The following is a 15,938-nucleotide window of genomic DNA, read 5'->3' as shown; positions in this document are numbered from 1 at the left end:
GATGAAGTGAGCCACTTTTGTTAGTATGTCCACAATCACCCAAATAGAGTCATACCCAGCAGAAGTGCGGGGTAGACCAACAATGAAGTCCATACCAATTTCTTCCTAGTTCCACTTAGGTACCTTTAGCAGATGACGTAATCCAGCGGGTCTCTGATGTTCAACTTTTACCCACTGGCAAACATCACACACTGCCACATGTGAAGCAACATCCCTTTTTAGACCATACCACCAATAATTTTGTTTTAGATCTTGATACATATTGGTACTGCTAGGACGAATGGAGTAGGTCTAGTCATGTGCTTTCTTCAATATGGTTTCACGAAGACTATCAATCTCAGGGATACATATCCTGTTCGTGAACCAGATTGTGCCCTGCTCATCTTCCGTGAAATATGGACCTCTACCTTCTGCCATCAGGTCTTTGATCTCTTGGATTTTAACATCACCGATCTGACCCTTTCGTATCTCTTGCTCCAAGGTAGGCTCCACCTCTATGGTAACTCCTTCTGCATTAGCAACTATTCCTAGGTTGAGATTTTTAAAGTCCTCTGCTAACTCATCAGGTAACTCGGTAACTATAGCTGCATGAACATGCTCCTTCTGACTCAAGGAATCCGCAACCAGATTCGCCTTGCCCGGATGATAGTGGATTTCCAAGTCATAATCAATGATGAGCACCAACCAACGGCGTTGCCTAAGGTTGAGATCTTTCTGAGTGAAGATATACTTTAAGCTCTTATGATCAGTATAGACTTGGCACTTAGTCCCCATTATATAATGCCTCCAAATCTTGAGAGCATGCACTACGGCTGCCAGTTCTAAGTCATGAGTGGGGTAGTTCAACTCATGTTTCCGCAACTGGCTAGATGCGTAGGTAATGACATATCCTTCTTGCATAAGAACACATCCCAAGCCCTGGCAGCATGCATCACAACATATATCAATTCCCTTCTATAGATATGGCATAACCAATACTGGAGGTGACATCAATCTAAACTTCAGTTGATTGAAACTCTCTTGGAATTCATGAGTCCACTTAAACTCTTTTCCGTTCTCCAATAGTGAGGTCATAGGCTTCGCTATCTTGGAGAATCCCTCAATAAAACGCCGGTAGTAACCCGCAAGTCCTAGGAAACTTCAGATTTCAGCGACCGAGATCGGTATCTTCCATCCTACTATCTCCCTCACTTTAGCCAGATCCACTGATATTCCTCCATTAGAGATGATGTGTCCAAGAAATGGTACTTCGTCAAGCCAGAACTCACACTTGCTGAACTTGGCATAGAGTTGATTATCCCTTAGTTTCTGTAGACCAGTCGTAGATGTTCCTCATGATCACTATCATTCTTGGAATAAATCAGGATGTCGTCGATGAATACCACGACGAACTTATCAAGATACTCCATGAACACCTTGTTTATCAGATTCATGAAGTAGGCTGGTGCATTAGTTAAGCCAAACGACATGACCGTGAACTCATATAGACCATATCAGGTAGAGAAAGCCGTCTTGGGAATATCAGAAGGCCTAATCTTGATTTGATTGTAACCCGATCTGAGATCAATCTTAGAGAATACCCTGGCACCTCTCATCTGATCAAATAAATCTTAAATACGAGGTAAAGGATACTTATTCTTAACCGTGACATCATTAAGTGATCTATAATCAACACACATCCTCTATGAACCGTTCTTCTTCTGTACAAATAGAACCGGTGCTCCCCAAGGTGAGAAACTCGGACAAATGTACCCCGCCTCCTGCAACTCTATTAGTTGTTTCTTAATTTCTTTTAATTCTTCAATTGAAATTATGTATGGCCTTTTTGAAATAGGAGCGGTTCCAGGTAAGAGATCAATAACAAACTCAACTTCCCTATCCGGTGGCATTTTGGGTAACTCCTTTGGAAATACATCTAGGAACTCTCTAACCCCATGGGTGTGTCTGCCCACAAATTTACCATCTACTAGATATATGGCGGGTTTGGTGGAGGGGGCTAAGGTAATCATGACTTCGAATCTTTCTCCTTTGGGACTGGTGAGTTCTACGGTTCCCCTAGCACAATGTACAACTGCCTTTGCTTTCCTTAACCATGACATACCAAGAATCAGATCTATACCGCTCTCTTCTAATACTATAGGCATAGACCAGAATTCCCTCCCCATGATTGTCAGTGTTAATCTGTTGGTCATATAATTTGCTTCAATAGGCCCTTTAGGGGTTATTACTATCATGGGCTTTTGCATAGTTTGAAGAGGTAACTCATTTGTGTTGACATAACGAGCAAAAATGAACGAATACGTAGCTCCAGAATCAAATAATATAGCTACAAGAACTGAATTGATAAAGAACGTACCAATAGAAATATCAGTACCATCAGCACTGACTTGGTTGACTCTGGTAATACCGAACCCCTTGCCGGTAGCCGGAGTCTGTTGCTTGCCCTGAACATTGCTTCGAGCCGGTGTGTTGGGGTTCCTCTTCGGACAAGTATTGGCGTAGTGCCCAACCTCACCACACTTGAAGCAAGTGGTGACTGTAGTAGTACCCTGGCCAGCAGGTCTCGCTGGGGTGCTAGTGGGGGCAGCCTGATGAGTATGCGGAGTCTGTGGAGTCACCTGTGGTGTATGCTGAGCAAGACGTTGGTAGGACTGTTTCCCTCCTCCAAGACGAGCTGGTGTACCCAAGGGTGGAACATAGCGAGGGCGGGTGCTATTGCTCCCCTGTCCCTAGGTGATAGCCTTCCTCTTCATCTCGCCTAGCTGAACACGTTTATGTTCAATAGCTATGGCCTTCTCCAGATACCTCTGGAAAGATGTGAAGGTGTGGGATACCATTTGGTACTGGAGTGGCCCAATGAGGCCCTCCATGAAATGCTCCTACTTCCTTTTGTCATCAGCAACCTCCTCTGGAGCATACCTTGATAGTTGAATGAGTTTATCACGGTATTCACTCACTGTCATATTGCCTTGCTTGAGTGATAAGAATTCCTTCTTCTTTATTTTTATTAGGCCAGCAGGAATATGATAGTTTCTGAATTGTGTAGAAAATTCTGCCCAGGTAATAGTGTTAGCAGCAGCATGGGCAGCACAATAGGAGTCCCACCAATCAGCAGCGGGGCCAGTGAGGCGACTCGATGCGTAGAGAACCTTCTCCCGATCAGTACATTGAGCAATATTGAGCATTTTATCCACTGTCTTCAGCCAATCATCAGCATGCAAATGATCTAGAGAGCTAGGGAATGTGGGTGTCTTGTGACTCATGAATTCCCGGTGCTTGTCCCGGGGTGGAGCTGGTGGTGGTGGTGGTAGTGGTGGTTGTTGCTGCCGTTCCAGTCATTCCGGTCACATTTCCTGTCGCATTTCTTGCCACTCCTGGCGCATCTCCTGACGTTCTTGTCGCATTTGTGCCTGCATTTCCGTCATGGTGTTTGCCATTTGCTGTAGTAGCTGCATCTGAGCGGCAGCAACAAGATCTGTTCTAGTCGGTGGAGGGTTCGGTGGAGGATTCATCTCTAGTTGTGGTTGGTTAACAATCCTCCTGCGACGGTTGTTGGTAGGTAGCTCGATACCGCCTCCCTTTTTAGTATTGACCATCTAGTTAGAAACACATGGTAAGATAGAATTGCAGATAAGATGAGTAATTACGAGACATCCACTTTTGAATCATGATCTTTTGGGGTCTTAATAGCTTAGTAGATTAGTATGTCACCTACTAATACTAATACATTACCTTATGGTGGTACATGCTAGAATGCCCTGCTATACTATTTCAGTCAATCAAAGAAGCAAATCAAGCATTTATCATCAGAACAAACATCCAAACACTTTAAATAGAGAAAAAATATATTTTTTTTGTCTTAGGTCTCCTATCTCTTTAGGGAGTCTTAGATGTAGGATTCCAAGGTGTGAAATCCTTCTTGTCTTTCTAGAGTAGCAAATGTACGAGTAGTCAAAGTAGAACAGCCAAAGATGAGACATGATCAAGAAAAGTATAGAAAGAATCAGAGTAAGGTAAGTAGGTAAGGGTTTTGTCCAGTTCTATCTAGGTTTTGTCCTACAGTCAACATTTCCTCTTATACCACTTATGTCACACCCGGATATAAGGGTTAAAGCTGGGTGCGTCTCATATGTGTGCTAAAGAAGAACAACACATATAATGACCAAGTGTATAGAGATAAATGTCACAATCATTATTACATAGCGGAGGAGTCTTACAAAAATAAATGATAACAATAAAGCGAACTAAATAATTATTCCTTGGCGCCATCAAGTTGATTGGGAGACGCCACCTAGATAAGCTCTTACTCCTCATAGTAGACCTCCTCCTGGGCTACCTGCTCTTCACCTGTGTAATACACTAATACCCATATTATAAAGCTTATAAAAGAGTTGATCTCCTTATGTGATTTGCCAATTACCTTTGAGACATGTGACTAGTCATGTTTAAAAGTGAATAATTCTTTACTAAAACACAAATAAGCCATGCATCATATTGGAGTTTTGTTTGTGCATTTAATAATAAAAACAATAATAATAATAAAAATGTAATAATGAGTTGAAGATTTGGATTGATACCTAAATTCGAATTTGGAATTTAAAATGGAAAAGAAGAGAGAAACACTATAAAATACAAGATAAATTTATAAATAAATAAATTTATCCCATAATGGTATGACTCAAATTATACATTCAAAATTTAGTGCAAATCTGCCACAAAACTTTGAATCCAAATCTGGAATCTAAAAGTAAAAAGAAAGGAAAAAGAAAATAGAAGATAAAAAAAGAAAAGAATAAAATAAATCTAGCCTAAGCGGGCCGGCCACGACTCTTCTGGCCCAACTAACCGCGTGGCCCAACCAAACGTCCTCCTTCCGCCGCGCGCCGATGAACGGGCCCCACTGCCCAGCCTCCCTCACGCACGCGCGACTAACCGGTCAATGACAGGTCGGACCCGCCTGCCATCCACTCAACCATGCGCACTCCTGTGTTGTTTCTCTCTATCACGTGGGTCCGGCGTGTCAGCTCGATCCCCTTCCACCGGAATCCGCCCAGGAATGTCGCGCACATCGCGGGAGAATCGACGGCGGGCATTAAAGATGCGCATGCACAAAATAAATAATGGGCCTGGGTGTGTTCTTCCCCTTGTGCGCACCCAAACGCCAACGTCCTAAGACCTCGACAAAGGAAACCTAGGGGAGCGAGTCAATCGGAAGGTGAGGTGAGAGACTCGGCGGCGGCGCCGAGGGGAGAAACTCGCGGCCGCGTGCCACTCGGGTTGACTGAATGGGTCGGGAGAGTCTCCTGGGTACGCTGGTCACATCCGTGGTCTTGTTGTGGTCGGAAAAGAGAGGTGTCGCCAGGAATTCCTTGCCGGAGATCCTCTCCGTCGCAGCGCCGTGGGTAGGGTGTGTCCGTGGGTGAAATCTCAGTGAGTATCCCTCCTGATAGTCGCCTAGAGGGGGGGGGGTGAATAGGGCGAAACTGAAATTTACAAATATAAACACACCTACAAGCCGGGTTAGCGTTAGAAATATAAACGAGTCCACGAGAGAGGGTGAAAAACAAATCGCAACCAAATGGAGAGTGTGACACGGGATTTGTTTTACCGAGGTTCGGTTCTCGCAAACCTACTCCCCGTTGAGGAGGCCACAAAGGCCGGGTCTCTTTCAACCCTTCCCTCTCTCAAACGATCCCTCGGATCGAGTGAGCTTTCTCTTCTCAATCACTTGGAACACAACGTTCCCACAAGGACCACCACAAGTTTGGTGTCTCTTGCCTCAATTACAAGTGTGCTTGATCACAATGGAAGAATCAAGAAAGAAGAAAGCAATCCAAGCGCAAGAGCTCGAAAGAACACAAGCAAATCCCTCTCTCTAGTCACTATGGCGTTGTGTGGAATTTGGAGAGGATTTGATCTCTTTGGTGTGTCTAGAATTGAATGCTAGAGCTCTTGTAGTAGTTGGGAAGTAGAAAACTTGGATGCAATGAATGGTGGGGTGGTTGGGGTATTTATAGCCCCAACCACCAAAAGTGGCCGTTGGGAGGCTGCCTGTTTGATGGCGCACCGGACAGTCCGGTGCACACCGGACATGTCCGGTGCCCCCGCCACGTCATCACTGCCGTTGGATTCTGACCGTTGAAGTCCTGTCTTATGGGCCCGCCTTGATGTCCGGTGGCGCATCGGACATCTCTTGTTCATTGTCCGGTGCGCCAGTATGGGCGCGCCTGCCTTCTGTGCGCGCAGAGCGCGCATTAATTGCGTCGCAGGTAGCCGTTGGTGCCGAATAGCCGTTGCTCCGGAGTTGCACCGGACAGTCCGGTGCACACCGGACATGTCCGGTGAATTATAGCAGACGAGCCGTTGGAGATTCCCGAAGCCGGTGAGTTCCTGAGGCCGCTCCTTCTTGGCGCACCGGACACTGTCCGGTGTACACCGGAAACCGGTGAATTATAGCGCGAGTGCCTCTAGAAATTCCCGAAGGTGGCGAGTTTGCGTTGGAGTCCTCTGGTGCACCGGACATGTCCGGTGGTGCACCGGACACTGTCCGGTGGCACACCGGACAGTCCGGTGCGCCAGACCAGAGGTGACTTCGGTTGGCCCTTTGCTCCTTTGTTGAATCCAAAACTTGATCTTTTTATTGGCTGAGTGTGGACCTTTTACACCTGTATAGTCTATACACTTGGGCAAACTAGTTAGTCCAATTATTTGTGTTGGGCAATTCAACCACCAAAAATATTTAGGAACTAGGTGTAAGCCTAATTCCCTTTCAATCTCCCCCTTTTTGGTGATTGATGCCAACACAAACCAAAGCAAATATAGAAGTGCATAATTGAACTAGTTTGCATAATGTAAGTGCAAAGGTTGCTTGGAATTGAGCCAATATAAATACTTACAAGATATGCATGGATTGTTTCTTTCTTATAACATTTTGGACCACGCTTGCACCACGAGTTTTGTTTTTGCAAATTCTTTTATAAATCCTTTACAAAGTTCTTTTGCAAATAGTCAAAGGTAATTGAATAAGATTTTGCAAAGCATTTTCAAGATTTGAAATTTTCTCCCCCTGTTTCAAATGCTTTTCCTTTGACTAAACAAAACTCCCCCTAAATGAGATCCTCCTCTTAGTGTTCAAGAGGGTTTTGATAATTTTTGAAATACTACTTTCTCCCCCTTTTGAACACAATAGGAAAACCAATTGATAATATTATTGGAAACACAAAGTTTTTGAAATTGGTGGTGCGGTCCTTTTGCTTTGGGCTCTCTTACTTTCTCCCCCTTTGGCATGAATCGCCAAAAACGGAATCATTAGAGCCCTTAAGATTACTTTCTCCTCCTTTGGTCATAACTAAAAGAGTGAGGAGTATACCAAAGCAGGAATCCTTTTGCTTTGCTCTCTCCCCCTAGGATAGAGAGCGGCTCGGAGTGACGGCGAAGGATGAGTTGCGGAGTGGAAGCCTTTGTCTTCGCCGAAGACTCCAATTCCCTTTCAATACACCTATGACTTGGTTTGAAATAGACTTGAAAACACATTAGTCATAGCATATGAAAGAAACATGATCAAAGGTATATTCATGAGCTATGTGTGCAAGTTAGCAAAAGAAATTTCTAGAATCAAGAATATTGAGCTCATGCCTAAGTTTGGTAAAAGTTTGTTCATCAAGTGGCTTGGTAAAGATATCGGCTAATTGATCTTTAGTATTAATGTAAGCAATCTCGATATCTCCCTTTTGTTGGTGATCCCTAAGAAAGTGATACCGAATGGCTATGTGTTTAGTGCGGCTATGCTCGACGGGATTGTCGGCCATTTTGATTGCACTCTCATTATCACATAGCAAAGGGACTTTGGTTAATTTGTAACCGTAGTCTCGCAGGGTTTGCCTCATCCAAAGCAATTGCGCGCAACAATGGCCTGCGGCAATATACTCGGCTTCGGCGGTGGAAAGAGCGACCGAATTTTGCTTCTTTGAAGCCCAAGACACCAAGGATCTTCCCAAGAACTGGCAAGTCCCCGATGTGCTCTTTCTATTAATCTTACACCCCGCCCAATCGGCATCTGAATAACCAATCAAATCAAAAGTGGATCCACGAGGGTACCAAAGCCCAAACTTAGGAGTATAAGCCAAATATCTCAAGATTCGTTTAACGGCCGTAAGGTGGGATTCCTTAGGGTCGGATTGGAATCTTGCACACATGCAAACGGAAAGCATAATGTCCGGTCGAGATGCACATAAATAGAGTAAAGAACCTATCATTGACCGGTATACCTTTTGATCCACGGACTTACCTCCCGTGTCGAGGTCGAGATGCCCATTAGTTCCCATGGGTGTTTTGATGGGCTTGGCATCCTTCATCCCAAACTTGGTTAGAATGTCTTGAGTGTACTTTGTTTGGCTAATGAAGGTGCCTTCTTGGAGTTGCTTCACTTGAAATCCTAAGAAATACTTCAACTCCCCCATCATAGACATCTCGAATTTTTGTGTCATGATCCTACTAAACTCTTCACATGTAGATTCGTTAGTAGACCCAAATATAATATCATCAACATAAATTTGGCATACAAACAAATCATTCTCAAGTGTTTTGGTAAAGAGCGTAGGATCGGCTTTTCCGACTTTGAAGCCATTAGCAATAAGGAAATCCCTAAGGCATTCATACCATGCTCTTGGGGCTTGCTTGAGCCCATAAAGCGCCTTAGAGAGCTTATAGACATGGTTAGGATACTCACTGTCTTCAAAGCCGGGAGGTTGCTCAACATAGACCTCTTCCTTGATTGGTCCATTGAGGAAGGCACTTTTCACGTCCATTTGATAAAGCTTAAAGCCATGGTAAGTAGCATAGGCTAATAATATGCGAATTGACTCAAGCCTAGCTACGGGTGCATAGGTTTCCCCGAAATCCAAACCTTCGACTTGGGAGTACCCCTTGGCCACAAGTCGAGCTTTGTTCCTTGTTACCACACCATGCTCATCTTGCTTGTTGCGGAAGACCCATTTGGTTCCTACAACATTTTGGTTAGGACGTGGAACTAAATGCCATACCTCATTCCTAGTGAAGTTGTTGAGCTCCTCTTGCATTGCCACCACCCAATCCGAATCTTGTAGTGCTTCCTCTACCCTGTGTGGCTCAATAGAGGAAACAAACGAGTAATGTTCACAAAAATGTGCAACACGAGATCTAGTGGTTACCCCCTTATGAATGTCGCCGAGGATGGTGTCGACGGGGTGATCTCGTTGAATTGCTTGGTGGACTCTTGGGTGTGGCGGCCTTTGTTCTTCATCCTCCTTGTCTTGATCATTTGCATCTCCCCCTTGATCTATGCCGTCATCTTGAGGTGGCTCATTTGATTGGTCTTCTTCTTCATCAACTTGAGCCTCTTCCTCATTTTGAGTTGGTGGAGATGCTTGCATGGAGGAGGATGGTTGTTCTTGTGCTCTTGGAGGCTCTTCGGATTCTTTAGGACACACATCCCCAATGGACATGTTCCTTAGCGCTATGCACGGAGCCTCTTCACCTATCTCATCAAGATCAACTTGCTCTACTTGAGAGCCGTTAGTTTCATCAAACACAACGTCACATGAGACTTCAACTAGTCCAGTGGACTTGTTAAAGACCCTATATGCCCTTGTGTTTGAGTCATAACCAAGTAAAAAGCCTTCTACAGTTTTAGGAGCAAATTTAGATTTTCTACCTCTTTTAACAAGAATAAAGCATTTGCTACCAAAAACTCTAAAATATGAAATGTTTGGCTTTTTACCAGTTAGGAGTTCATATGATGTCTTCTTGAGGATTCGGTGTAGATACAATCGGTTGATGGCGTAGCAAGCGGTGTTGACCGCCTCGGCCCAAAACCGATCTGATGTCTTGTACTCATCAAGCATGGTTCTTGCCATATCCAATAGGGTTCGATTCTTTCTCTCCACTACACCATTTTGCTGTGGGGTGTAGGGAGAAGAGAACTCATGCTTAATGCCCTCCTCCTCAAGAAAGTCTTCAATTTGAGAGTTCTTGAACTCCGTCCCGTTGTCGCTTCTTATTTTCTTGATCCTTAAGGCGAACTCATTTTGAGCCCGTCTCAAGAATCCCTTTAAGGTCTCTTGGGTTTGAGATTTTTCCTGTAAAAAGAATACCCAAGTGAAGCGAGAATAATCATCCACTATTACAAGACAATACTTACTCCCGCCGATGCTTATGTAAGCAATCGGGCCGAATAGATCCATGTGGAGTAGCTCAAGCGGCCTGTCGGTCGTCATGATGTTCTTGTGTGGATGATGGGCTCCAACTTGCTTTCCTGCCTGGCAAGCGCTACAAATCCTGTCTTTCTCAAAATGAACATTTGTTAGTCCTAAAATGTGTTCTCCCTTTAGAAGCTTATGAAGATTCTTCATCCCAACATGAGCAAGTCGGCGGTGCCAGAGCCAACCCATGTTAGTCTTAGCAATTAAGCATGTGTCGAGTTCAGCTCTATCAAAATCTACTAAGTATAGCTGACCCTCTAACACGCCCTTAAATGCTATTGAATCATCACTTCTTCTAAAGACAGTGACACCTACATCAGTAAATAGACAGTTGTAGCCCATTTGACATAATTGAGAAACGGAAAGCAAATTGTAATCTAATGAATCAACAAGAAAAACATTGGAAATGGAGTGGTCAGGGGATATAGCAATTTTACCCAAGCCTTTGACCAAACCTTGGTTTCCATCCCCGAATGTGATCGCTCTTTGGGGATCTTGGTTTTTCTCATATGAGGAGAACATCTTCTTCTCCCCTGTCATGTGGTTTGTGCACCCGCTATCGAGTATCCAACTTGAGCCCCCGGATGCATAAACCTACAAAACAAGTTTAGTTCTTGACTTTAGGTACCCAAATGGTTTTGGGTCCTTTGGCATTAGACACAAGAACTTTGGGTACCCAAACACAAGTCTTTGACCCCTTGTGCCTGCCCCCAACATATTTGGCAACTACTTTGCCGGATTTGTTAGTCAACACATAAGATGCATCAAAGGTCTTAAATGAAATGCTATGTTCATTTGATGTAATAGGAGTTTTCTTCTTAGGCAACTTAGCACGGGTTGGTTGCCTAGAGCTAGATGTCTCACTCTTATATATAAAAGCATGATTAGGGCCAGAGTGAGACTTCCTAGAGTGAATTCTCCTAATTTTGCTCTCAGGATAACCGGCAGGGTATAAAATGTAACCCCCGTTATCCTGAGGCATGGGAGCCTTGCCCTTAACAAAATTGGACAACCTTTTAGGAGGGGCACTAATTTTGACATTGTCTCCCCTTTGGAAGCCAATGCCATCCTTAATGCCAGGGCGTCTCCCATTATAAAGCATACTACGAGCAAATTTAAATTTCTCATTTTCTAAGTTGTGCTCGGCAATTTTAGCATCTAGTTTTGCTATATGATCATTTTGTTGTTTAATTAAAGCCATATGATCATGAATAGCATCAATATTAACATCTCTACATCTAGTACAAATGGTGACATGCTCAATGGTAGATGTAGATGGTTTGCAAGAATTAAGTTCAACAATCTTAACATGTAGAATATCATTTTTATCTCTAAGATCGGAAATTGTAACTTTGCAAACATCAAGATCTTTAGCCTTAGCGATCAAATTTTCATTTTCTAATCTAAGGCTAGCAAGAGAAATGTTTAATTCTTCAATCCTAGCAAGCAAGTCATCATTATTATCTCTAGGATTGGGAATTGAAACATTACAAGCATGGGAATCAACCTTAGCCAACAAATTAGCATTTTCATTTCTAAGGTTGTCTATTGTCTCATGGCAAGTGCTTAGTTCACTAGATAATTTTTCACATTTCTCAATTTCTAGAGCATAAGCATTTTTAACCTTAACATGCTTTTTATTTTCCTTGATTAGGAAGTCCTCTTGGGTGTCCAAGAGATCATCCTTTTCATGGATGGCACTAATCAATTCATTAAGTTTTTCTTTTTGTTGCATGTTGAGGTTGGCAAAAAGAGTACGCAAATTATCTTCCTCATCACTAGCATTATCATCACTAGAGGATTCATATTTAGTGGAGGATCTAGATTTAACCTTCTTTTTGCCGTCCTTTGCCATGAGGCACTTGTGGCCGACGTTGGGGAAGAGAAGCCCTTTGGTGACGGCGATGTTGGCGGCGTCCTCGTCGGAGGAGGAGTCGCTTGAGCTTTCGTCGGAGTCCCACTCCCGACAAACATGGGCATCGCCGCCCTTCTTCTTGTAGTATCTCTTCCTCTCCTTTCTTCTCCCCTTCTTGTCGTCGCCCCTGTCACTGTCACTTGATAATGGACATTTAGCTATAAAATGACCGGGCTTACCACACTTGTAGCAAACTTTCTTGGAGCGGGACTTGTAGTCTTTCCCTCTCCTTTGCTTGAGGATTTGGCAGAAGCTCTTGATGACGAGCGCCATCTCCTCATTGTCAAGCTTGGAGGCGTCGATTGGTTGTCTACTTGGTGTAGACTCCTCCTTCTTTTCCTCTGTCGCCTTGAATGCGACGGGTTGAGCTTCGGATGTGGTGGGATCATCAAGCTCGTTGATCTTCCTCGAGCCTTCGATCATGCACTCAAAACTTACAAAATGCCCGATAACTTCCTCGGGGGTCATTTTAGTATATCTAGGATTACCACGAATTAATTGAACTTGAGTAGGGTTAAGGAAAATAAGAGATCTTAGAATAACCTTAACCACCTCGTGATCATCCCATTTTACACTCCCGAGGTTGCGCACTTGGTTCACCAAGGTCTTGAGCCGGTTGTACATATGTTGTGGCTCCTCCCCTTTGCGAAGCCGGAACCGACCGAGCTCCCCCTCGATCGTTTCCCGCTTGGTGATCTTGGTGAGCTTGTCTCCCTCGTGCGCGGTTTTGAGCACATCCCAAACCTCCTTGGCGCTCTTCAACCCTTGTACTTTGTTATACTCCTCTCTACTTAGTGAGGCGAGGAGTATCGTTGTAGCTTGAGAGTTGAAGTGCTCGATTTGGGCTACCTCATCCTCATCGTAGTCTTCATCCCCTACGGAAGGTACCTGTGCACCAAACTCAACAACATCCCATATACTTTTGTGGAGCGAGGTTAGATGAAATCGCATTAAATCACTCCACCTAGCGTAATCTTCACCATCAAAAGTTGGTGGTTTGCCTAATGGGACGGAAAGTAAAGGTGTATGTTTGGAAATGCGAGGGTAGCGTAGGGGGATCTTACTATACTTCTTGCGCTCTTGGCGCTTAGAAGTGACGGATGCCGCGTCGGAGCCGGAGGTGGATGCCGATGAAGTGTCGGTCTCGTAGTAGACCACTTTCCTCATCCTTTTCTTCTTGTCCCCACTCCGATGTGGCTTGTGGGAAGAAGATTTTTCCTTCTTCTCTTTGTGGTGAGAAGAAGATTTCTTCTCTTTCCCTTTGTTGGAGGAGATCTTCTTCTTCTCCTTCCTCTTGGTGCGGGACTCTTCCGATGAAGTGCTCCCGTGGCTTGTAGTGGGCTTTTCGCCGGTCTCCATCTCCTTCTTGGCGTGATCTCCCGACATCACTTCGAGCGGTTAGACTCTAATGAAGCACTGGGCTCTGATACCAATTGATAGTCGCCTAGAGGGGGGGGGTGAATAGGGCGAAACTGAAATTTACAAATATAAACACAACTACAAGCCGGGTTAGCGTTAGAAATATAAACGAGTCCACGAGAGAGGGTGAAAAACAAATCGCAACCAAATGGAGAGTGTGACACGGGATTTGTTTTACCGAGGTTCGGTTCTCGCAAACCTACTCCCCGTTGAGGAGGCCACAAAGGCTGGGTCTCTTTCAACCCTTCCCTCTCTCAAACGATCCCTTGGATCGAGTGAGCTTTCTCTTCTCAATCACTTGGAACACAACGTTCCCACAAGGACCACCACAAGTTTGGTGTCTCTTGCCTCAATTACAAGTGTGCTTGATCACAATGGAAGAATCAAGAAAGAAGAAAGCAATCCAAGCGCAAGAGCTCGAAAGAACACAAGCAAATCCCTCTCTCTAGTCACTATGGCGTTGTGTGGAATTTGGAGAGGATTTGATCTCTTTGGTGTGTCTAGAATTGAATGCTAGAGCTCTTGTAGTAGTTGGGAAGTAGAAAACTTGGATGCAATGAATGGTGGGGTGGTTGGGGTATTTATAGCCCCAACCACCAAAAGTGGCCGTTGGGAGGCTGCCTGTTTGATGGCGCACCGGACAGTCCGGTGCACACCGGACATGTCCGGTGCCCCCGCCACGTCATCACTGCCGTTGGATTCTGACCGTTGAAGTCATGTCTTGTGGGCCCGCCTTGATGTCCGGTGGCGCACCGGACATCTCCTGTTCATTGTCCGGTGCGCCAGTATGGGCGCGCCTGCCTTCTGTGCGCGCAGAGCGCGCATTAATTGCGTCGCAGGTAGCCGTTGGTGCCGAATAGCCGTTGCTCCGGAGTTGCACCGGACAGTCCGGTGCACACCGGACATGTCCGGTGAATTATAGCAGACGAGCCGTTGGAGATTCCCGAAGCCGGTGAGTTCCTGAGGCCGCTCCTTCTTGGCGCACCGGACACTGTCCGGTGTACACCGGACAGTCCGGTGAATTATAGCGCGAGTGCCTCTAGAAATTCCCAAAGGTGGCGAGTTTGCGTTGGAGTCCTCTGGTGCACCGGACATGTCCGGTGGTGCACCGGACACTGTCCGGTGGCACACCGGACAGTCCGGTGCGCCAGACCAGAGGTGCCTTCGGTTGGCCCTTTGCTCATTTGTTGAATCCAAAACTTGATCTTTTTATTGGCTGAGTGTGGACCTTTTACATCTGTATAGTCTATACACTTGGGCAAACTAGTTAGTCCAATTATTTGTGTTGGGCAATTCAACCACCAAAAATATTTAGGAACTAGGTGTAAGCCTAATTCCCTTTCACCTCCAACGAAGTCGCATTTACCTCCGCATCGTTTGCCGCGTCCCGGAGTTAAGTTTAGACCATAGGCTCGAACTCGGGCGGGCGTCACCTATGGCGCCGTCGCGGGAGCTAGCCGCCGCTGCCGCGGTTTAGCGAGCGCGGGTGTATCCAATCAAGGCTATGGCGACCGTCAATCTTCGAGAGTATGGTTAGGATTAGATCTCAGATACCCCTTCGCTGTGTTAAATCCACTCAGGATCTCATTGAAAGCAAGATATATCCTTGATCACTTCCTTTTTACCTAGTCATGTTTTTATTAAACATAATGATATGGATAGGATAATTTTGATGTGACCCAATAGGTTACCCTAGTTTGGCTATCTTTATACCTTGTTTTACCACTGAATTTTTAGGTAGTACATGTTATTGCTTTATATGGTTTTGGGTATTGAGATATACATGATTCATGATTACACTTTTATTATCAGTTTGTTATTTACTGTTCATTACAAGATCATTATGTTAATTGGAACATGGAGAACCACCCGGGAAAACAGTGCTACATAAGGGTGGTATGGGACGCCCTTAGCCGACTAACTAGGAAAGCTAGTGGAGGACTACCTTACCCGATAGGGGCAAGGGCATTAGGGGAGTGGTCAGTGTAGGGAGGTCCTTGGGTTGATTTAGCTGCGATGGTGGTCAGGCGAGGGATCCCTGCACTAGAGCTTCTTAGAAACTATAGCGGGTTTTCTGAAGCTAGTGGAACTTTGTAAAGGCCTTGTAGTGGAACCCTGCCTCTCTTCCTTGGTAGAGGTGTATGGGGTCCGATCAACCCTGTGGCAAATGGGTAACACGATTCGTGGGTAAAGATGTGCAACCTCTGTAGAGTGTAAAACTCACTAGTAGAGATCTTATCATCGATGACATTCGTATTTCGTCACGGAATATGCTTTGTGACGATTTTGTGACGATTACAGATAAAGCTTTGTGACGGACTGCCCATTTTCATCATAGATTTGTATCCATTCTGTGATGAAATACG

The sequence above is a fragment of the Zea mays genome, chromosome 10, assembly GCF_902167145.1.
Source record: "Zea mays cultivar B73 chromosome 10, Zm-B73-REFERENCE-NAM-5.0, whole genome shotgun sequence".
Taxonomy (NCBI): Eukaryota; Viridiplantae; Streptophyta; class Magnoliopsida; order Poales; family Poaceae; genus Zea; species Zea mays.
This window is presented reverse-complemented; position numbering follows the sequence as displayed.